Raw genomic sequence first — 24,361 nt, 5'->3', positions numbered from 1 at the left:
AGCTCAACAAAAGGGTTTGCGGATTGTTAAAAATTAAAAGAAGCCTCTGCTCCTCCTATCACCCACAAACGAATGGGCTGGTGGAGAAAATGAATGGCACCATCCAGAGGTAAATTCTTGGAGTACATGTTATACATTTATGGGGGTTCCCTTCAACCAAAACATTAATGCATGACATTAAACTATTAAAAAATGTAAATGATCTTTCATATGAATGTCTTCTATGTGCTTTCATTGTCAGAGCCCTGTGTAAAGTCGTTGGTGACCAACCAGAAATGTGGGATGAGTATCTGGATGCTGTAATGTTTGGACTCAGAACTAAAAAAAACAAGTGACCACCAAATACTCACCTTATTACCTAATGTTTGGCAGAGAGGCTCGCTATCCTTCCGAAATCCCAGAAGAGTTCATGGTATGTCTTTCTGTCTGTGACAAACTACATGAAAATCCCACACAACGAAACTTTTTTAGTTTTTGAGGCACAGGCAGATCAGTTTCACCGCCATAAAAGCACTACACCACTGAATATTTTTATGGATTGTTCCACCCCTCAATAACAGTTTTCTTCATGTCCAATCAATCCCAAGATACACTGAAGCTTTGCCAGAAATACATTGTCTTAAAACCTTACCAAAGACACTTAATGTAAATTTTCACTGTATTTCTCAGTTCTTTTATGTATTATCTGTGTATCTTACACAAATTATAGTAATGATAGACATGTCTTTTGATTCAAAGGTTGATGAGAGTGTGGAAGACATTGTGGGGCAGGAGGAGCTGTCAGAAGACATTCAAAAGCTGTTGGAACTGGTGAAGGACAACAAGGTCAAAGCTCAGGAAAAAACAAAGGGCAAAATAAAAATGATGAAGAGAGATGTCGTCTTCAAAGTTGGTGACAAAGTTTTAAGAGCTAAATAAGAAGCCAGCAGAGGAAAGGGGGGGAAACTTGAAGCCAACTTTTTAGGCCCTTACATTATTGCAGCAATCCAAGGTAAAAGTGCAGATCTTCAGGATTCCAATGGGACAATCATTCCAAAAGTAAATATTGACCAATTAAAGTTAAGCAAAGACAGCATGCCAAGTGTGCCACACCGGGATTTAAAGAAAACAGCAGCCACATTACTAACAGCACAACCAGGTCCAGCAGCACCACAAGCTGCAGCAGCACCAGCATCTGCTCTAGCTTCAAAGGCTACAGCAGCACCAGTGGCGGTAGCACCACCACCTCCTCCTAGAGCTACACAGGCTACAGCACCAATGGCATCACTTACATCACTACCAGTTCAAACACAACATCCATCTCCAGTTCCACAAGGTATAGCAATAACGGTATCAGATCCAGAGTCAGGAGCAACAGCACAGAAAGAGAACGAACCACCAGAACCAGCCACAAGTGCTACACTGTAAACCCCAACAGTCTACCTGACTTATAAAGTTTGTGGATATAACAATTGAAATTCCTCACAAAGTTAAAACAACTTAAAACTTTTCTGTTCGGTTAACGATTCAAACAGTTATAATTGTACATGGCTTAGAAGTTAAGAGTAAATATTGATTTCTTAATTATGATTTTTGAGTAAATGTTTTTTTTCCGAGCTCCGCATGTGTACGTCATGACGTTTTCTCTCTAACCTGAACGATGTTGACAGAAAATTCTGTTCAATATGGCTGCCCTTCTCGAGCGACTGGAGAACACATTTGGAGAAACTTGTAAGTAAAACGGAACCTTCGTTATGTTTGTTTTTTCCGTAAAAAAGCAAGTATATTAATATGTTGCAGCCAATAACTTGTTTTCGAATGCGCTGTTGTGTTAAAAAGCACAGACCCAGGTGGTGAATAGTTGTTCGCTGTTGTTCGCGCTCTTTTTCAAACATAGATTATGTCGTCAGTTTTAACCGATTAAAACACAGTTTTACGAAGAATCACACATAAAGAAAGGGTCTTAGTGATATTTTAACGACCCCTTGCCAACGCAAGAAAGTTGGCGTTTTTACAACAGCAGCCTCATTGTTCGGCAGGTTTTTTTTTCTTCTCATTAGCATCATTCAAAAGTGACTCAGCTAGCAGTGGCAACTTCTATCTAAAACAATTGAAATATAGCAAGGTGTTGTATATTTAGTGTGCTAATAAGGTTTTCAATATTTTTATTTTTTCTTCCAAGGCTGAAGACCGAAGACAAAAAGACAGAAGAAAAAAAAATTCAGACTGCAATTAATTTCAGGTGGAGACAGTAAACACAGGTGAGTTGAAAGATCTATTGAAGAGACCTTTCTTCATGGCCATTAAAACATTTTTAGGTTAAAAGACCTGTGTCATGAATCGCTGTGCGGCAGGCAGGAGTTGGACCCAAAATGCAGGACTCAGACTCAGGGGATGAACTCAAAATCACAGCTTTAATTGCTGCTCACAGAAAACGAGCATACAAAACTAAACTGGGAAAATATAAACTCACACGAGGAAACACACAGCTTGAGGGACGACACAGCACTGACTCAGAGAAACACAGGGTTTAAATACAATGGGAAGTAACGAGGGGAATGAGACACAGAAGGAGAGCACAGCTGGGAGAAATCAGAACTGACGAGACAAGGGAGCAAAGTAGGATACACTCACATGAGACACAGACCTTCAAAGTAAAACAGGAATTAGCACAGATGCAAACTAGAGTAGGGGAGACAGAGCAACTAAGAAACACAGAGGGCAGCTACCAAATACTCAGAACTAAACAAAATACACTCAACAAAAATATAAACGCAACACCTTTGTTACTGCTCCCATTCCCCATGGGATGGACGTAGAGACCTAAAATTCATTCCAGATACACAATATAACCATCCCTCCCAAACAGTGGTCACAAATCAGTCCAAAAGTGTGGTAGTGGGCACATCTGCTATATTAAGATAAGATAAGATAACCTTTATTAGTCCCACACGTGGGAAATTTGTTTTGTCACAGCAGGAAGTGGACAGTGCAAAAGTTATGACGCAAAAATTAGAATACAATAAGAATAAATACAGTACACAACTGTACAGAATAGAATAAAATAATATACTATATACAGTAGAATAAAATAGAATAAAAATATACAATAAGATAAAAATAGAATACGAATGCTATATACAACTGAGTAAAAATACAACGATGCCAGAAAAGATTATTGCACTTAGTGTTATTGCACATGTGTGGATGTGTGTGTTTGTTCAGTTAAAGTCTTTGTTGTGGAGTCTGACAGCAGTGGGGAGGACAGACCTGCGAAATCTCTCCGTCCCACACCGTGGGTGCCGCAGTCTCCCACTGAAGGAGCTGCTCAGTGCTGTCACAGTCTGCTGCATGGGGTGGGAGACGTTGTCCAACAGGGATGACAGCTTAGCCGCCGTTCTCCTGTCACTCACCACCTCCACTGGGTCCAGAGGGCATCCTAGAACAGAGCTGGCCCTTCGGATCACCCTGTTCAGTCTCTTCCTGTCCCCAGCAGAGATGCTGCCGCCCCAGCAGACCACACCATAAAAGATAGCAGAAGCCACCACAGAGTCATAGAAGGTCTTCAGGAGTGGGCCCTCCACCCCAAACGACCTGAGTCTCCGCAGCAGGTACAACCTGCTCTGCCCTTTCCTGTAGAGGGCGTCTGAGTTATGAGTCCAGTCCAGTCTGTTGTTCAGATGAACACCAAGGTACCTGTAGCTGTCCACAGCCTCAATGTCCATACCCTGGATGTTCAGTGGTTGCAGTGGAGAATGCTTGTGCCTGCGGAAGTCTACCACCAGCTCCTTGGTTTTACTGGCGTTGATCTGGAGGTAGTTCAGCTGGCACCAGTCCACAAAGTCTTGAGTCAGTCCTCTGTACTCCTTGTCGTCCCCATCAGTGATGAGGCCGACTATTGCAGAGTCATCAGAGAACTTCTGCAGGAAGCACTGGGTGGAATTGTGGGAGAAGTCTGCAGTGTAGATGGTGAAGAGGAACGGAGCCAGAACCGTTCCCTGTGGGGCCCCCGTACTGCAGACGACCCTGTCCGACACACAGCCCTGAGTCCTCACATACTGTGGTCGGTCGGTGAGGTAGTCCAAAATCCAGGTAGTGAGGTGATGGTCCACTCCAGAGTTCTCCAGCTTGTCCTTCAGAACCGAGGGAAGAATAGTGTTGAAGGCACTGGAGAAATCAAAGAACATGATTCTCACAGTGCTTCCAGCGGTCTCCAGGTGAGCGAGGGAACGATGTAGGAGGTGAATGACGGCATCATCCGCTCCAATGCCAGGCTGGTAGGCAAACTGAAGTGGGTCCAGTGATGAGCTTGTTAGGCGCCGAAGCTCAGCCAGGACCAACCGCTCCAGGGTCTTCATCAGGTGGGATGTCAGAGCCACCGGCCTGTAGCTGTTGAGGTCCTTGGGGCGTGAAGTCTTTGGCACTGGTACAACACAGGAGGTTTTCCAGAGCTGTGGGACTCTTCCCAACCTCAGGCTCAGGTTGAAGAGGTGCTCCATCACCCCACACAGTTGGTCCGCGCAGGACCTGACGACCCTCGAGCTGATGCCATCTGGACCCGCTGCCTTCTTGCCATTAATCCTCCTCAGTTCCCTCCTAACCTGGGTGGTTGAGAGAGACAGGCTGGAGCCTTGTGTTGAGTGTGTATTGGATGCTGTTGTTGGGGGTGGGGGGGGAGTGAGCAGGGTGAATAGAGGAGGTGTGAAGTGTCTGAGGTGGAACAGCAGCAGTGGGGGTGGGTGAGTCTGCAGCCGATGTTGTAGACTGTCTCATGGTTGAATCAAATCTGTTGAAGAAATGATTCAGTTCATTTGCCCACCTCACATCCCTCCCAGGCAGAGAGTTCTGCTGTTTGTGGCCCGAGATGGTTCTGAGGCCTCTCCAGACTTCACCAACGTTGTTTTGCTGAAGCTGGTTCTCCATCTTCTGCCTGTAGCTGTCCTTCCCATTCCTTATCAGTCCCCTCAACTCTCTCTGCACCCTTTTCAACTCCTCTTTGTCTTTGGATTTGAAGGCCCTCCTCTTCTGCTTGAGGACAGCTTTAATTTCTGGGGTAATCCAAGGTTTGTTGTTGGAGAAACACCGTACAGTCCTGGTAGGTACGGTGTTATCCACACAGAAATTAATATAGTCAGTAATGCATGTAGTAAGGCTGTCGATGTCCTCTCCATGGTCGTCACAGATCACCTCCCACACAGTCGACTCAAAACAGTCCTTAAGAGCCTCCTCGCTCTCCTCTGACCATCTCTGCACTGTGCGGGTGGCTGGTGGCTCCCTGCGCACTAAGGGCTCATACACAGGGACAAGGTGCACCAGGTTGTGGTCAGATTTGCCCAGTGGAGGGAGAGGTGATGAACTGTATGCCTCTTCAGCATTGGCATACAGTAAGTCCAGTGTTTTATTGTCTCTGGTTGAGCAGGTCACATACTGGGTGAAGGTGGGCAGTGTGGAGTCCAAAGAGGCATGATTGAAGTCCCCTGATATTATGAAAAGGGCTCTCGGAGATTGTGTTTGCAGTCTGCTGACCACTGAGTGGAGAGTGTCACAGGCTGCATCCGCGTTGGCCGAGGGGGGGACATACGCTGTTATTGCGATAACATGCGAGAATTCCCGGGGCAGATAGTACGGACGCATGCTAACGGCTAACAGCTCAATGTCTCTGCTGCAGAGTTGTTCTTTCACAGTGATGTGCCCAGGGTTACACCATCTGTCGTTCACAAAAACTGCCAGTCCCCCTCCTTTCCTCTTACCGCTCTCTCTCGTCCTGTCCGCTCGCAGCATCTGAAATCCCGGTAGTGTCACGCTTGTGTCCGGAGTTAGCGGTGTTAGCCACGACTCCGTTAGCATCATGATGCTACATTGCCGGTACTCCCTCTGTGACCAGGTTAGCGACGTGAGCTCATCCATCTTATTGGGCAAAGATCTTACGTTTCCAATGATTACAGAAGGAAGAGATGGTCGATAACGTCTCCTTCTCGGGCGACGGCGCTCCTTCCCAGCACGACACCCCCGTCTTTTCCTCCTCAGCTCGCTGGGAATGTCGGGTCTGTCCGCCGGCAGTACCGCTGCGGGACGCAGCGCTAACAGCTGATCCTTACTGTAAACAAAGGATCCCTGCTCTGAGTCCCCAGACACGCGTGAAAAAAGTAGAAATAAACTAAGAAAAACGACCAGAACTAGCACAAAACGGTAGAACATGGTTGCAGAGTCTAATTACTGATACGTTAGTTATAAAAAATTACGAGAAGAAAAGATAAGAAAGAAAGAAACTCAGAATGAGCAGAGCTGCTGTAACAGGCTGCCGCACACGGGGGGCGCCTTGAACTTATATATTGAGATAATCCATCCCACCTCACAGGTGTGCCACATCAGGATGCTGATCTGACATCATGAGTAGTGCACAGGTGTACCTCAGACTGCCCACAACAAAAGGCCACCCTGGAATGTGCAGTTTTGTCTCACAGCAAAATGCCACAGATGCCACAAGCAATGAGGGAGCGTGCAACTGGCATGCTGACAGCAGGAATGTCAACCAGATCTGTCGCCCGTGCATTGAATGTTCATTTCTCAACCATAAGCCGTCTCCACAGGCGTTTCAGAGAATATGGCAGCACATCCAACCGGCCTCACAACCGCAGACCTCGTGTAACCACACCAGCCCAGGACCTCCACATCCAGCAGGTTCACCTCCAAGATCGTCTGAGACCAGCCACCCAGACAGCTGCTGGAACAATTGGTTTGCACAACCAAACAATTTCTGCACAAACTGTCAGAAACCGTCTCAGGGACGCTCAACTGCATGCCCGTCGTCCTCATCGGGGTCTTGACCTGACTCCAGCTCGTCGCCGTAACAGACTTGTGTGGGAAAATGCTCACATCGATGGCGTCTGGCACGTTGGAGAGGTGTGCGCTTCACGGATGAATCATGGTTCACATTGTTCAGGGCAGATGGCAGCTGAGAATGTCCCAGTTCTTGCATGGCCAGCATACTCACCGGACATGTCACCCATTGAGCATGTTCGGGATGTGCTTAACCGGCGTATACGACAGCGTGTACCAGTTCCCACGAATATCCAACAACCTCGCACAGCCATTGAAGTGGAGTGGACCAACATTCCACAGGCCACAATTGACAATCTGATAGACTCCATGCGACGATGTGTTGCACTGCATGAGGCAAATGGTGGTCGCACCAGATACTGACCGGTTCTGGGTCCCCAGACCCCCAATAGTGCAAAAAACTGCACATTCCAGGGTGGCCTTTTGTTGTGGGCAGTCTGAGGTACACCTGTGCACTACTCATGATGTCAGATCAGCATCCTGATGTGGCACACCTGTGAGGTGGGATGGATTATCTCAATATAGCAGATGTGCCCACTACCACACATTTGGACTGATTTGTGACCACTGTTTGGGAGGGATGGTTATATTGTGTATCTGGAATGAATTTTAGGTCTCTACGTCCATCCCATGGGGAATGGGAGCAGTAACAAAGGTGTTGCGTTTATATTTTTGTTGAGTGTACAAGAACACCAAACTAAGACACTACACTAAAGAATAGGCTGGGACAACAAAGAGAACTAAGAACATAATACAAAAACTGAGGCACAAGAAACTCAAAACACTGGGTCACTGACCCAGGACTGTGACAACCTGTTTTTTTTTTTTTTTTGTTGTTGTTGTTTTGTTTTGTTGTTTTTTTTTTAAATCATGCCCTGGCTTTGTCACACTGAATCATGTTGAAAATATCTATTTTCATGGCTCCCCCCATTACCATTTCCTTGTACTTCTTTCTACCAGTCTATTTTATTTTGTGACATTAACATCTTAAATGTACCCCACCAGTTTAATTATTAATAGCTGTGTTAGTATTTATAATGCGCTTTTTTTTTTTTTTTTTTTTTTTTTTTTTTTTTTATCATGTGCAGATCTACCAAGGGTCAGTGGCACAGTTCACCTTTTGTGGTAAGTTATAACACTTCATATGTGGTCACATAAGTAAGTTGTTTCATCAGTTGTTCAGTTCTTATAAAATGTTGTATAATTGTACCAAATCACTGAGGATACATCCAATGTGTGAATCACAATCAACAATTTTACTGTGATATTCGCTCGTGTTTAGAGAATCTCCATTATCTTTGTTACTGAGTTTCCATTTTTGTAGGGCCAAATTTGTATTAAAAATTAATATTTTCATATGATGTGAAATGACTCAATCATTTCTAATTTTTAGAAGAAACCATTCATTAAGTCCCTTAAGGTGAAGATTTCATATATTGATAATGATAAAATTAACACAAATTAAAGGTTTCACTGATAAACACACAATTTTTCCTTGCTTTGAACCCCATGTTCTATATAGATTACAGCTCTGATCTGGAGAATACTATTTTAAAATACTGTGTAGGGTTTTTGTCAAATGATTAAGAAACAGACTCTCTGTCACAAGAGACAGAAAGCTTGTATCTTAAAAGAAAAGTCTCCAAAATTTAGTGGAGTCTGATGTCATGCAGTTTCATAAACATGTATTCTCCCCAAAGAATGACACCTGAAAACTTTGCGTTAAATGAACTTTTCTTTTCCCTTTTTAGGAGGCGCCTGATATCAACGTGAAATGCACTGCAGTACTTCGTGCCCTTCCTGTATACCTGCGGGAGGAGGACCCAGAATTCTTTTAGACATGTAATGTAAGTGTATTTTTGCATTACTTAAATTCTGCCAGTAAGATAAAATGCTATGGATTTTTTTTTAAATACAATTTGAAAATGTGAGGAGAAATTGTTAGAAGATAAAGAAACTCACAACTCGGATATCTATTTTTTACATGCGCATGGGCGGTCACTGCTCAACAGATATGACACAGAGAAACCGCCCAGGGCATTCAGAACATCCTTTATTTATACTTCAAGCAAGTTTCCACACCAGTAGGAGTGGCATGTATGGAACTGATAATATTTTCCTTAAAAGGAGAAAACCTTTCGCTTATCTGCAGAAAAAGGAGGTAACTTTGTATGTATAGAAATTCAGACATTCCCATAAAAGGAGAGAAAGAGGGGGAGAGCGCCAGCTTGTCTGTTAAAACAGGAGGTAGTATCGTATGTCACCGCATTCCTCTACACATATGGCTTCAATCTCTCTTCCTGTGTTGGTTCCAATTCACAAGCTCTTCTTCCTTTAAATGAAGCTACAACTAAGCATAATCACAAAATTAAAAATCTTTCATTCCCTCCTGTTTGTAGCTGAAATCGTCATAAAATGTGTATCATTCAAACATAATCATTCATCACATTAGTTTCATACTCATCGTCTTCTCCTTCTTCCTCATCTGGCACAGTGACATATGCAACAAGAGATTGAGATATCATTCTTGATACCATTCCTCTTACACAGGGGATAATGCATGTAGTAAAGATACAAAACATGATAAGTATTAGGCCAAAAAACATCAAAACCTTAAACATCAATGTTCTCCATGAGCCGCTCATAAACCAATCCCACCAATTACTTTGTGAATTTGCCCAATCGGTTACCTGTGCCTGTTGAACATTTCTAAGTAATTGTAGAGCATTTGTCATATTATCAGAATGCACATTGTCTGGAATATATGTGCAACAAGTTGTATTGAACAAAACACACAGTCCACCCTTTTCTGCCAAGATCATGTCCAGGGCAACTCGGTGTTGCATAACAGTTATTCTTATGGCATCAATTTCCTGATTTTGCTCGTTGTTGATGGTGGTCGATGCATTTAAAAACAGCCCAAAACGATAATCTAGAGTTTCAATACGCAGGGCATGTTTTCCAACTCCAATCCATGGAAATATTGCATGGACAATCTTTTGTCCAGTAGTCCATGTTTTAAATTCTTTCGGTACGTCAGTGCCCCACACGGAATCATGTGGCTCCACTTGCTGGGCTTCTCGTTTCCTTCTCGTAGATTGGAAGCTCTTGATTGCCGTTATCTTGAATGTGTGGTCAGAGATGAATATAGGGGCACATGTGCCTGTCCACTGCTCTGGGAGTACGAAATAGGCACGCTGTCCACATAACCATGCCATTCCCTGTACCCAATAGGTACCGTTAGATGGACCGTTGTTCTTCACTGGGCCACCAAGTGCATGTGTATACGTTCCTACACAGTTCCTGGTGGTCCCTAAATCGATGGTTCCTATCGTCTGGCGATAACATCTCATATGCTCCCATTTTATTGGATTGTCTAGGAATACCGGGAAATGCAGTGCTTCATGTCTTTGTTTAACCTTCAAGTTAACCCAAAACAATTGGTCACAGTTGCCATCTCGAAGTCCAATAGTCAGGGGGTCACTGTGGTTTAAGACAATTCCTGAATATTGATAACCTAGACTGGCAAAGCTTGCTGCGCATGTCACTTGAGTCATGTTCATAGGTCTGCCATATAATGTAGCATGCTGTGTTGTAGCAGGCATGTGTGAGCATATATAACAATCTTTGCCTTCTGTGCGATTATATATGTATCTATACCAGGCGTTGTTCATCCAGGGATGGATGTGGTCCTGTGTCACTTCAGCCAGGTGTGAGTTGTCATATGTCCATGCCCTTCTATGCAGGTTGGCTTCTTGATCCTTTAAGTGCATCAGAGTCCATGCTGTAAGCAGCAGGGCCAAGGTGGTAAACAGAATAATCTTCATGATGACCAGACACACCGATTTACTCTGGTGAGTAGACTACAGGCGAGAAGTAGAAGGCGGGATATACCCGATCAGCCCTCCCTTCACCTGTAGATCACCAAAGAATCGGGGTGGTGGTGTCTTTAGGTTGTGCTGTCACTCACTTCCACTTTTTTGCAATGGCTCTGGTGGATCCAAGAGGGCCTCTCAGCGATTTTGCAAGCTGTTGGCGTCGTTAGGAGTACTTGGTATGGACCTTCCCACCGGGGTGAGTTCCAATTCTTTCTCTGGAGTACTCGTATAAGGACCCAATCACCTGGCTTTAATCTACAAGAGATTGGAGAGGAATCACACGGCAGTTTATTGTTCAACACAATGTCCTTGTTTTTTAGTAGCTTTACCATCCATTCTGCTAAAGTTATCTCTCTAACAGATTTATCTATCGGTTCACTTGTTATTGGTAGTGGAAAAGGTCTCCCATGAATTATTTCAAATGGTGTCAATTTTTGGGAGCCCTGAGTTAGTCTCATCCACATTTTTACTAGACCTATGCACTCTGGCCATGGTCTTTTTGTTTCTTCCATGCATTTCCTCAGTCTTTGTTTTATAGTGCCGTTAGTTCTTTCTACTAATCCTGCACTCTGAGGATGGTATGCACAATGATTTTTAATGTTAAAATCTAATACTTCTGAAACTCTTCTGATAACTTTGTTGACAAAATGTGTGCCATTGTCAGATCTAATCAATGAAGGAATGCCATAAGTGGGAATGAAATGATTACATAAACATTTTGCAACGGAGATTGCATCATTCCTTTTTACTGGGAATATCTCTGGCCAGTTTGAAAGCACATCTATAATCACTAAAGCATATTTTGATCCTTGACATTCATTCAGTTCAATAAAATCCATGTGGATGGTGTGAAATGGATGAGGTGGTGTGGGGAACTGGCCTCTCTTAGGTCTTAAATTTCCTTGTGAATTGCGTTTTTGACAGATTAGACATGTTCTTACAAATTCTTTTGCTGAAGTTTCAAAATTTATAGTGTAGAAATGTGTATTAATTATCTTTAACATCCCTCCTGTTGACACATGCGTTATACCATGGGTCACTAAGGCTGCTGTTTTGTGTAGAGACTTTGGTAATATTGGTTTTCCATCACATACCATTAAATCATCTTTTAGTTGTGCTCCACATTTCAGCCATTTGTTCTGTTCAGTGGTTGTTGCAGCTTTTTGTTCGTCTCTTAGTACGTCAAGTGGTATTTGTGTACAACGTTCGGATGTTAGAAGCATTATCGTTTGTTGTGCAGCCTGCTTTGCTGTTTGGTCTGCAAAGTTATTTCCTTTTGTGACAACAGAGTTGTCTTTTTGATGTGCCGCACATTTACAAAGTGCCAATTGTTTTGGCAAGGTGATCACTTCCAGTAGAGTCTTCAGTAGGTCCCCATGTTGTACTGGGTTACCTGTGGATGTGACCATACCTCTATTTTGCCAAATTCTCGCAAAACTGTGTACTGCTGAGAAAACATACGGGCTATCAGTGTGAATATTTATAGATTGGCCTTTGTGTAGTTCACATGCTCTTATAACTGCTTTCAGTTCTGCACTCTGTGCTGAGTGTGAGGGTGTAAGAGGTTTTGCTTCAATCACACTGTCTTCTGTAGTTACTGCATAACCTACGCAGTTTTGGCTAGTGCTACTTTTAGATGCTGAACCATCTACAAAAATATCGCTGAAACCAGGGCCCTATTTCAGGAAGCCGGTTTAGAAAACTCAGAGTGAAAAACGATACTCAGGGTTGAGTAACCCCGAACTGTCCAACTCGGAATATTCGGTTTCAGAAAGGCTGATAACAATTAGTTCAGTCAACGCGGAGTTGCTTTAACCCCAAATTAAGTGCGCGCATGAGGATACATAAAGCCCTGATTAGTGGAGCACAGATTAAGCAAGTCACCATGGAGACGGAGGGAAAGAAGGCGCGGTCAATGTATTTTACAGCGCTTGAGGCCGAAATTCTGATGGCAGCATATGCCGATAACATGCAAATTGCGCGGAAAAAAAGTAACACAGCCTCAGCTGCAAAAGAAAGGGAGCATGCATGGCAAAACATAGCCGACAGAGTCAATGCGTGAGTGTTAATTTAAACATTGATCTAGGGATTTCCACCCATTTAACACGTTATTATATTATATTTTATTTTATTTTTTATTTCATACATTTTATTTTGTGATGTGATGTGAGCGCAGGTGCAACCCAACAGGCCCCAAACGTTCCTGGCAGCAAGTAAAAATGAAATATAAAAATATAGTCCAAACAGGTAAGGTGTAATTGTATTATGAGCCATAGTGCTTGGTCTGTTTGTCCTATGTCAATCAATTGCAGTTAGAGGCTACATTAATTTCCCCTCTGTAAGCACTTATTGAAATTATCTGAGCACATTACAAGTACATATTTGCTTACTCTGTATGCTCAAATGTGACCCGTTATAGCCACTAGAAAAAAAGCGGAGGCCCGAAAAACAGGTGGAGGTCGTCCACCACCACCACTCACAGAGGCTGAGCAGTTGGCTTCCACATTTGTGATAATGTTGGCAGCATCACATATGATCTTCACAGTGCAGAGAACACAAATTAGCATCCATTACTATAATGAAATAATTTGTTAGTTTGAAATGCTACAGGGAACTATGTACCTGTACATTAATGCTGTGGAAAGACTTCCTGTTCACATAGTCTCCTTCATTTACTGAAGGAGCAATGATTGGAATGTGAGTGCCATCTATACAGCCAATCACGCCTGGGAACCGTGAGAATAAATGTAAAATTTAAGTAGTAGCTCAAGTATCACCACATCATGAATTAAGTTTTGTTCATCCTGCTACCTGCAATTTTGTGGCATCCCTCTTTGATAAATCTTGTGGGTCTATGACCGGGGAACACCACAAACGAGTACAGGAGACGTTTCAGTGCAACTGTAACATTCCTGACTGCCCGACAGACGGTAGCCTTGGAAACGTGCTCAGCGTCACCAATATTATACAGAAAGCTCCCGTTTGCAAAGAACCGAAGTGCAATACAAATAATATGTAATGAACTGAGAGAATGTCCGCGATGTGTCACATGAGCAATATTAGGCCTGAGAATGTTATTCAAATAAATTATAGATTGTGCTGAAAAACGGTAACGTTCACACAGAAAATCATCAGGAAATGATAAAATGTCCGAACGCGCTCTAATCACTCTCTCCCGGCAGAGAGCTCTGTGGAGAATTTGGGCTTCAACATCTACTGGCTCTTCAAGGAAGGAGCACGCCATGTCTGACACTTCCTACAGTCAGGTTTCTGACAAAGAGGCGGAGAAAGTCAGGGTTAGTTGAAGTAAACCTGCTAGGGGGCAGGTTAGCTTCACGGAGTGTGTCGTCATAGTAACTCACTCAGAATTAATCTAAACTCGCTTTGTGAAACCGAAAACCCAGAGTTTTCGTTAACTCAGGGTGTACTTACTCAGAGTTTGCACTAAACCGGCTTCCTGAAATAGGGCCCAGGTTGTGGCGTGCTGTGGATGTCAGCACATGGTTTGGTGTCTTCATCAAGCTTTTCTATACAACAGTGTGGGTCACCCTGTCCTGGCGTAGCTAAAAGTGTGCTTGGGTTTTGCTGGCCGCATTTTTCAATCTGTATATGTGACTGTGATAACAAAATGCCAACATAGGATAGTTGTCTTGCATGAGTCAGATATGATAAGTTGGCTTGCAACAGAATAGAGGTTACTGCATGCGGTACTCTAATTATTAGAGTATGACCTAGTACAATGTCAGCTTACTTTTTTACTGCTTCTGCAGCTGCTGCACAAGCTTGTACACATGTAGGTAGTCCTGTGGCAACAGTCTAATTTACTGGAATAAAATGCCAATGGGCGTTGTTTTTCGCCAAAAGCTTGGGTTAACACAGCTTTCATGTACCCTGCTCCACCATCTACATGCAGGTAGAATGGTTTGTCATAGTCTGGTAGAGCGAGTACAGTGTTTGTTTGTAATGCATTTTTTTAAATCTATAAATGCCTTCTCTGCCTCTGGAGTCCACTGTATTTTGTCCTTTAATGCTAAGTTTTTTCCATAAATCACGTCTTGTAACGGCTGAACTTCAGCTGCATAATTTGGAATCCAGGTCCTGCAGAAATTGCAGAGCCAAGAAACTCATCATTTGCTGCTTTGTTAAAGGTTTTGGGGCATTTTGCACAGTCACTTTTCTACTATCTAGTAGTTTCTTTCCTTCTCCCGTGAGTGTATGCCCTAAGTATGTAACCTTTGGGCTCCACAATTGCAGTTTGTGTTGCGAAACCTTGTGCCCCTGTTCAGCCAAATGTTTTAAAACAGTTAAGGTGTTCACTTTGCATTGCTCCTGTGTGTGTCCTGTTACCAGGATGTCATCTACGTAAAGCAGATATTGTCCCGGCGCAGGTAATGTACACAGTGACATAGATTGTTTCAATGCTTCGGCATACAATGTTGGGCTATTTTGAAACCCTTGTGGTAGCCTTGTGTATGTGTATCTTTCTCCATTAAACGTGAACCCAAAAAGATGCTGTGAGTCAGGGTGCAGGGGCACAGAAAAAAAAGCGTTTGACAGGTCAATCACTGAGAACCACTGTTCTTTTGGTGTCACTTGATTTAATATTGTATGTGGATTGGCCACCACTGGTGGTACTGTTTTTGTAATGCTATTAATAGCACGGAGGTCATGTACCAAACGAAACTTTCCTGTATTCGCCTTTTTTATTGGAAAAATGGGAGTGTTACATGATACTTTATCTGATTTGATTAAAATTCCTGCTTGTTCCATATCGCGATTACAGGTTTAATGCCTTCCATAGCTTCTTTAGATAATGTATATTGTGGTTTTACAGGTCTATGTGAAGTAGTTGTTTCCACTCTTATTTGATCTGCATTTTTTTATCAAACCTACGTCGGTCGAGCCTGAAGACCATAACTCATCAGGCAATTGCTCTAGCTCTGGGTACTTTTCTATTGTTAATAAATGTCACTCATTATCATTCTGTGTCATACAGACGTTTGCACCGTCCGATAGATGAGTTTTGGGCATTGTTGTCATTACCCATCCTAATGTGTAGCGCATGCATTTTGTCCTTCTGCCTTGTAGCCATCCCTCCTGAGCTTCCCCTGTTTTCTCATATCTGTCAGTTTCTACACTTCTGAGGACCCGCCCTAAGTCTCTCCAGTCTGTGTTATCATTGTGAGCCACTGACACATGTGGGTTTGGCATCCTGTTTACTTCCTGAATTTTCTCACTCTGTATCACTGAGCACACTGCATTTCCACTTTTTGTGACATAGAGGTGCTGCAGTGTTAAACGTTGTGGGCCTAGTCTGTGGATTTGTGCATCATATTGAGAATCTGGGCCAGGGCCCTATTTCAGGAAGCCGGTTTAGAAAACTCAGAGTGAAAAACGATACTCACGGTTGAGTAACCCCGAACTGTCCAACTCGGAATATTCGGTTTCAGAAAGGCTGATAACAATTAGTTCAATCAACGCGGAGTTGCTTTAACCCCAAATTAAGCGCGCGGACGAGGATACATAAAGCCCTGATTAGTGGAGCACAGATTAAGCGAGTCACCATGGAGACGGAGGGAAAGAAGGCGCGGTCAATGTATTTTACAGCGCTTGAGGCCGAAATTCTGATGGCAGCATATGCCGATAACATGCAAATTGCGCGGAAAAAAAGTAACACAGCCTCAGCTGCAAAAGAAAGGGAGCATGCATGGCAAAACATAGCCGACAGAGTCAATGCGTGAGTGTTAATTTAAACATTGATCTAGGGATTTCCACCCATTTAACACGTTATTTTATTATATTTTATTTTATTTTTTATTTCATACATTTTATTTTGTGATGTGATTTGAGCGCAGGTGCAACCCAACAGGCCCCAAACGTTCCTGGCAGCAAGTAAAAATGAAATATAAAAATATAGTCCAAACAGGTAAGGTGTAATTGTATTATGAGCCATAGTGCTTGGTCTGTTTGTCCTATGTCAATCAATTGTAGTTAGAGGCTACATTAATTTTCTTTCTGTAAGCACTTATTGAAATTATCTGAGCACATTACAAGTACATATTTGCTTACTCTGTATGCTCAAATGTGACCCGTTATAGCCAACAGAAAAAAAGCGGAGGCCCGAAAAACAGGTGGGGGTCCTCCACCACCACCACTCACAGAGGCTGAGCAGTTGGCTTCCACATTTGTGATAATGTTGGCAGCATCACATATGATCTTCACAGTGCAGAGAACACAAATTAGCATCCATTACTATAATGAAATAATTTGTTAATTTGAAATGCTACAGGGAACTATGTACCTGTACATTAATGCTGTGGAAAGACTTCCTGTTCACATAGTCTCCTTCATTTACTGAAGGAGCAATGATTGGAATGTGAGTGCCATCTATACAGCCAATCACGCCTGGGAACCGTGAGAATAAATGTAAAATTTAAGTAGTAGTTCAAGTATCACCACATCATGAATTAAGTTTTGTTCATCCTGCTACCTGCAATTTTGTGGCATCCCTCTTTGATAAATCTTGTGGGTCTATGACCGGGGAGCACCACAGACGAGTACAGGAGACGTTTCAGTGCAACTGTAACATTCCTGACTGCCCGACAGACGGTAGCCTTGGAAACGTGCTCAGCGTCACCAATATTATACAGAAAGCTCCCGTTTGCAAAGAACCGAAGTGCAATACAAATAATATGTACAGAACTGAGAGCATGTCCGCGATGTGTCACATGAGCAATATTAGGCCTGAGAATGTTATTCAAATAAATTATAGATTGTGCTGAAAAACGGTAACGTTCACACAGAAAATCATCAGGAAATGATAAAATGTCCGAACGCGCTCTAATCACTCTCTCCCGGCGGAGAGCTCTGTGGAGAATTTGGGCTTCAACATCTACTGGCTCTTCAAGGAAGGAGCACGCCATGTCTGACACTTCCTACAGTCAGGTTTCCGACAAAGAGGCGGAGAAAGTCAGGGTTAGTTGAAGTAAACCTGCTAGGGGGCAGGTTAGCTTCACGGAGTGTGTCGTCATAGTAACTCACTCAGAATTAATCTAAACTCGCTTTGTGAAACCGAAAACCCAGAGTTTTCGTTAACTCAGGGTGTACTTACTCAGAGTTTGCACTAAACCGGCTTCCTGAAATAGGGCCCAGGGCAGTGTGTTGTGATACTCTGTATAAGGAAGTACAACAGATGTAGGTGGTAAATACATTTTGGCTTTTTGTTGTAATGGCTCTAATGAGGGAAGATCTAGAGTCCAGTAGTAATGGGGCTCTGGTCCCGCTTTACAACCATTTGGGCATGGTTCGATGCTTTCTATTTCTTCATCATTTAGCATTAGTTCTGCAGGCATGCCTTGTTCTCCTGGCACTACTCCTATTTTTAGTTTTTTTTTAGTGCGTCTCTTCCTAACAGATTCACGGGGCATGACGGGTCATAGATCCACTGATTTTTGCATGATCTGCCGCTGTCTCTTAATACTAAAAATAAAGGTTTTGTCAGTCGTTACACTGTAGTGTGACCTGATGCTGATTTTACTATTAAAGTATCTTCTGCGAATTGTACTTCCTGTGGTTTTTTGTTCAAAACGGTTTTACAAGCTCCTGTATCACATAACATCTGCACTGGCTTACCATTCACATAGACTGTCAGCGTAGGTTTGCCTTCTACTTCAGAAACTAATTGATGGACATTAAATACTTCTGCATCACTTTTGTCATTTTCATTTGGCTTTTTCACATTTAGTCATTCATTTGAATATTGCCGTTTGTCTGTTTTATGTCTGCAATCTCTGGCGAAATGCCCTTCCTTGCCACAATTCCAGCACGTATTATCTCTTTCTTCACTTCTTTCGCGTAAGTCTGTCTGTCCTACGTATCTCTGGCCCTTTCCTCTAAATCCTCCTCTTCCTCTGCCTCTATTTCCTCTCCTCTGTCCCTGTCTGTTACCTCTAAATCCTCCTGAGAATGCGATAAACCCTGTTTCTGGGTCTAATGTGAAAGTACCTGTGCTTGCAGTTTTTTTTCTTTATTACACGGAGCGCGTGCTCGGCATGTTGCAATGCGTCAGCTAGTGGTCCCGTATTCATTGTGACCCAGTGTTTTTCAACGTGGGATTTCACTGAGGGTAGCAGACCATTCAGGAATGCATTTTTTAGCTGCTGTTGGTAAGGACCGTCGGGACCTTCATTATAATCCATTCCTGAATGTTGCCTAAAAACCGGATGCAGGCGATCTAAAAACTCGGACGCTGTTTCATTTTCTTTTTGTTTCACTTTGCCAATTTTGCCATAGTCAGCCCTTGGAGCTAATCGTACTCTGATGCGATCATATAAATTTGCGACGGCAGTTGACTTACAGGTGTTAAGGGCGTTCCATCAGCGGCGCTACCTGTGAAATCTCCCCTAACCGTTCCCATTTTTAAACCTAGTATATCTTGTAATACTTGAAGCATTTCATGACCATTTAAATACCACTGTCTTCTGATCATTTCTACCGCATCTCTCCAGGGTATGAAACCTTCATTAAGAGGGGGAACGTCTTTTAACACATTTTGCCTATCTTTTTGTGACCACGGCCGAAACACAAATGTAGTTGGGTTATTATCACGTTGTGCCTCTCCATCTGCTTCACCTTCCCCTGTGAGTTGGCCGTATCTGGGGTTTGGTACTGCTATCATGGGAAAAATGCCGGGAGGACCAGGTGGATTGACATCACCTCCCATATCTTGTCCGTAACAATCTTTTCCTATTTTTTTCCTGTGGATTTTCACCTAGTGCCATTTTATCTAACATGTTTTGTGCCTCTGCATAAGGACCAGGTTGAGGTCTAAACGGATCACATGATAGTTTAAGGGGGGTCGCAGCAGCGGGAGTGGGGGTTGGCCGTGCAGCAGCGGAAGTGGGGGTTGGCTTCACAGCAGCAGGAGTGGGGGTTGGCTTCAGTATTGATGCTGCTCCAGGGAGGGGCGCATATGGTGGGGGGTATGATACTTCTGCTTTTTCTTTTTTCTTTTCTTGTTTCTTTTGTTTGTTCTCACATCGTCTATCTGCCTCTCGCTTCCATACTTGGAAATATTCTAATTCTTGCGTGCGTTTTTCTTTAAACCTTTTGTCTCTCCTAGTTCTTTCAGTAATGCTCCTTTAAGTTGTAATAATGCAGATGGGCTACATTTTCCTTCCCAGGTGGAACATTTGGTCTTTTTAGGATTTCTCCATCTTTGCACACTAATTTGTCCGGCGCCTGGACATTTTTTTTTTTCTAACCACTGTTCGTCAACAGTAAACTTAGTGGGCTGATTACCCATTAAAACAGAACTGCAGAGCTTTCTCTGGTATTAGACTTAAAGAGTGGTTACTGACTACACCCTTCTACTCCACTCTATTTAGTGGAGCGGTGTCAGTTTTATGAGGCGGAACTCAACCGTTCTCTTTTATCACCAGTACTTCAGCCACTTACAGGAAATAAAATTACAATAACCAGTGTTGGGGAGTAACGGAATACATGTACCGCCGTTACGTATTTAAAATACAAAATACGAGTAACTGTATTCCGTTACAGTTACCGTTTAAAAAGGTGGTATTTAGAATACAGTTACTTTGTTGAAATAAATGGATTACACTGCGGTACTTTCCTGTTTCATTTTGTCGCGGGTCAGGACTGTTTGGGTTTGTTTGACAGCTACGTTCTGTTGTTCCAGGCGGCAGCATTATGGTTGCGATGGTTACAGTGCGACGCTCTCTCTCTCTCTCTGCGACTGTGTGTTTCCTGGGTGAGAGAGCGCCTTTTCGTTGTTGTTGTTGTTGTTGTGCTAAGCTAACAGGCAGAATGCTACAGGCATAGCTCTAAAGAATGTAGCATCACGGGCAGTGTAGTCCGTGTTGCAGAGAGAATGGACTGCCATACACGTTATGGGTCTGTGAGCGCGAGGAGGGAGAAAAGGGGGAGTGGAAAGGTACGAGTTGTCATCGAGGAAAAACGGGAGCTGGAAGCATGTAAATATAATAATAACCACTGCAGCCAAGAAGAGTGCCTGACGAGCCCAGCTGTAAGTAAGGTATTAAGACTCGACTGTACACCGTGTTCGTGTTTTCCTCCGAAAACAATAAGTTCCGTTGGAGCAGCCTTTCTACGCCTCTCTCTGTCTCTCGCTAGCAAAGTTGAGCCAGACAACAAAGTAAAGCTATTTTTCAGCTACGAGCCGACAGGGACCCCGCCGTATTAGTCAGAGGTCCCTTTACTACAGTTCGGAGTCACGGACCTTCAGTAATAGTAACAAATCACACAGCAATAGTACATTCACGTTGTTGTAAAAAGCATGATAATATATTAAGTAATCCAAAGTATTCAGAATACGTTACTGTCATTGAGTAACGTAACGGAATACGTTACAGAATACATTTTGGGGCATGTATTCTGTATTCTGTAATGAAATACATTTTAAAAGTAACTTTCCCAACACTGACAATAACAATGAGAGTGATTCAGCAGCGTATTGTGCTGTTCAAATCAATTCACTCTCAACACACAGAAAACACAAACATTTACACAGTCGCGCAGACCCTTTCGGCAGGTCGGTCCTAAAAGTTCCCAATTTAAAATCCTTTCGGCGGATTAGTACTCTTTTTACAGATCCGTGCAGTGGATCAGACTTATTAGATCCTTTCGGTGGATTACTCCTAAATTCGCTTTACGCGAGTGTAAGTGAGTGGTTTCTTTACCTTCCCAAGATTCTCTGGCTATGTCCTTTTTTTTTTTTTTTTTTTTTTTTTTTTTTTTGCTTTGCCTGTCCCGTTTGGCTCTTTTGCCATCAGAATTGTTGTCTAAATGCAAAGAAAGATGCCCAACGGATTTACTTTACCAAATTGACCATCCCAGCCTTGCCATAATGGTCCATTTGATTCACCTTTTATTGTTTATTTTATTTTCACTTACTGAATACGGGACAGACTTGACTGGGGGAAAGAAGGGGAGAAAGAAAGAGGGAAAGAGAAACAGCTGAGAAGAGGGACGGGGGAGAAGGGCAAAAGCCAAAAACCAACAGAATGAGCAGGAAAAAAAAAAAAGAAAAAAAAAAGAAAAAATGCATATATCGATCACCTGGATCACCTGCTGAGAAAGAAAAAAGAAAACAAGCAGAAGAGAACAAGAGTAATAGAATAAACAACATCACAATGATATATGGGAATATGACAGTAAATACTAAATATTAAACATTATTGTGCAGCACATAAGATCAACAGAACACAGTGTGCTTTGAGGTAGGAGCCAAAAAGGGTGTAGTTTGTGGGTGTGATCACCCGTGTGTACACCTGTGAGCATGGACGCGCTTGTTTTTTGTTTTTTAAAAGGTTCCTTCATGTAATGATCTGCTAGAGTGTGTGAATGTGTGTGTGAATGTGTGAATGGGTGGATGACTGGATATGTAAAGCGCTTTGGGGTCCTTAGGGACTAGTAAAAGCGCTATATAAATACAGGCCATTTACCATTTACCATAGAGGGTGTGGGGGGGCCACAGCCCCGTCCTCCAGGGCATGAAGCAGGTATGGAGGAGATCAAAACTCCAGACATCCAGAGGCCCCCAGAACACAAGAGACCAAGGAAGACCAACAGAGGGGCAGCCGCGCCACTGTCCCAGTAAGAGCTGAGGAGAGTCCCAGATGAGGGCTCACTCAGCAGCCGCGGAGCAGAAGCCAGGGGGAGTTGCAGTGACGCGCCCGTGAGCTCCGTCGGCAGCCAGCCGTGCCTGAGTGACCGAGCCCCAGGCCGAGAGGCCGGGGGCACCCCACCTCCGAAGTGGCCCGAGCGAGCCCCAGGCTCCAGGCCCCGATAAGCGGCCGCCAAGGAGTGAGCCGGTGTGTACCTGGACGCCCACCCCCGGACACAAAGAACCACCAACACACCGATGTCTGAGGGAGTCCGCCACTGGCAGGGGAAGTGGTGGTAGGGGGAGATAGGCCTCTATACCTTGGAGGGCCTAAGATGTCCCCAGAGAGGTGGCGCCTGACACCCAACCTGACATATAGACACAGAAATACAGGCACACACATATACAAACATCCATTCCCACCCTCATGCTCTCATATACACTTACTCCACACTCAACCAACGTGGAGACAGACATAAAGAGACGCTGTACACACGATCACACTCCCCAAGCGTACTCTAAGCCCCGGGTCTAGGTACCCTTTCTCTGGCTATGTTGAAAGTCAGCCACTGGATCCCAGCGCCGTGGACCACTTAATAACACTGGCCAGAACCCGAATTTCACGTCTCTGGACTTTCACTCCGAAAAGGCTGTCGACAGACTTTCAGTGCAGTTTCCACGACGCCAGGACACAGCGACCGATGCTTCCTCCTCCGGCTCGGAGGACCAAGAAAATGTGAGGAGAAATTGTTAGAAGATAAAGAAACTCACAACTCGGATATCTATTTTTTTACATGCGCATGTGACACAGAGAAACCGCCCAGGGCATTCAGAACATCCTTTATTTATACTTCAAGCAAGTTTCCACAGCAGTAGGAGTGGCATGTATGGAACTGATAATATTTTCCTTAAAAGGAGAAAACCTTTTGCTTATCTGCAGAAAAAGGAGGTAACTTTGTATGTATAGAAATTCAGACATTCCCATAAAAGGAGAGAAAGAGGGGGAGAGTGCCAGCTTGTCTGTTAAAACAGGAGGTAGTATCGTATGTCACCGCATTCCTCTACACATATGGCTTCAATCTCTCTTCCTGTGTTGGTTCCAATTCACAAGCTCTTCTTCCTTTAAATGAAGCTACAACTAAGCATAATCACAAAATTAAAAATCTTTCATCAAATACCCTAGCAGCTACCAAATTGTACAAACAAAATACCCTCTCTTTAGAAAACCCTCACACACAAATGCACACAGGTCAGGAGCAGGGCACAGGCGTATCACAGCACTATGGCTATGCTGCAGGTGGCCCAAAAACCAGGCTGAAGTCAAGATTTAGTTTCTTTTTGAGATAAAGTCATGAAATAAAAAATTTTTTTTTAGAAAAATAACAAAAATACAAATTATGTAATGCAAGAAGCTAACACGTTAATGTACATTTTTCAAAAAAAGTAGAGTACCCTAACTCGTTACAAAGTAACCCACTACACTGCTGAATGTTTTGCTAGATTACAGGTCATGCTTGTCACATTCTCTCAAACCAACCTTACTTATTTAATTGGGGCGATCGTGGCTCAAGAGCTGGCAGTTTGTCTTGTAATCAGAAGGTTGCCGGTTCGAGCCCTGGCTCCGACAGTCTCGGTCGTTGTGTCCTTGGGCAAGACACTTCACCCGTTGCCTACTGGTGGTGGTCAGAGGGCCCGCTGGTGCCAGTGTCCGGCAGCCTCGCCTCTGTCAGTGCGCCCCAGGGTGGCTGTGGCTACACTGCAGCTGCCATCACCAGTGTGTGAATGGGTGTGAATGTCTGGATGACTGAATGTGTAAAGCGCTATACAAATACAGGCCATTTACCATTGATACTGTGTCTATTCCAGGCGGACGCATTGGATGAGTCGACCCTCATTGACCCTCCAGTTGCCCTTCTCACTGTGGTTACCGACAGCGCTTCCCAGTCTAGTCCATTTTACTTCCTCAAGCATGGCTGTTGTGGTGAAAGGCGACTAGGTGATGCGTGATATTCCCAGATTT

General features: G+C 43.6%; 1 long non-coding RNA gene across 1 annotated transcript; it reads left to right on the top strand.

Annotated features, from left to right (window-relative positions):
- LOC143420917 (uncharacterized) lies at positions 1-24,351 on the top strand. Its single transcript, XR_013100671.1, has 7 exons — positions 1-109; positions 242-412; positions 739-1,710; positions 2,162-2,240; positions 7,908-7,944; positions 8,571-8,666; positions 24,208-24,351. It is a non-coding gene; the product is annotated as an uncharacterized LOC143420917 (long non-coding RNA).
- Positions 24,352-24,361: the final 10 nt, after the last annotated feature.

The sequence above is a fragment of the Maylandia zebra genome, linkage group LG11, assembly GCF_041146795.1.
Source record: "Maylandia zebra isolate NMK-2024a linkage group LG11, Mzebra_GT3a, whole genome shotgun sequence".
Lineage (NCBI taxonomy): Eukaryota > Metazoa > Chordata > Actinopteri > Cichliformes > Cichlidae > Maylandia > Maylandia zebra.
The sequence above is the reverse complement of the archived record's forward strand: the minus strand, read 5'-3'. Positions and strand labels throughout refer to the sequence as shown.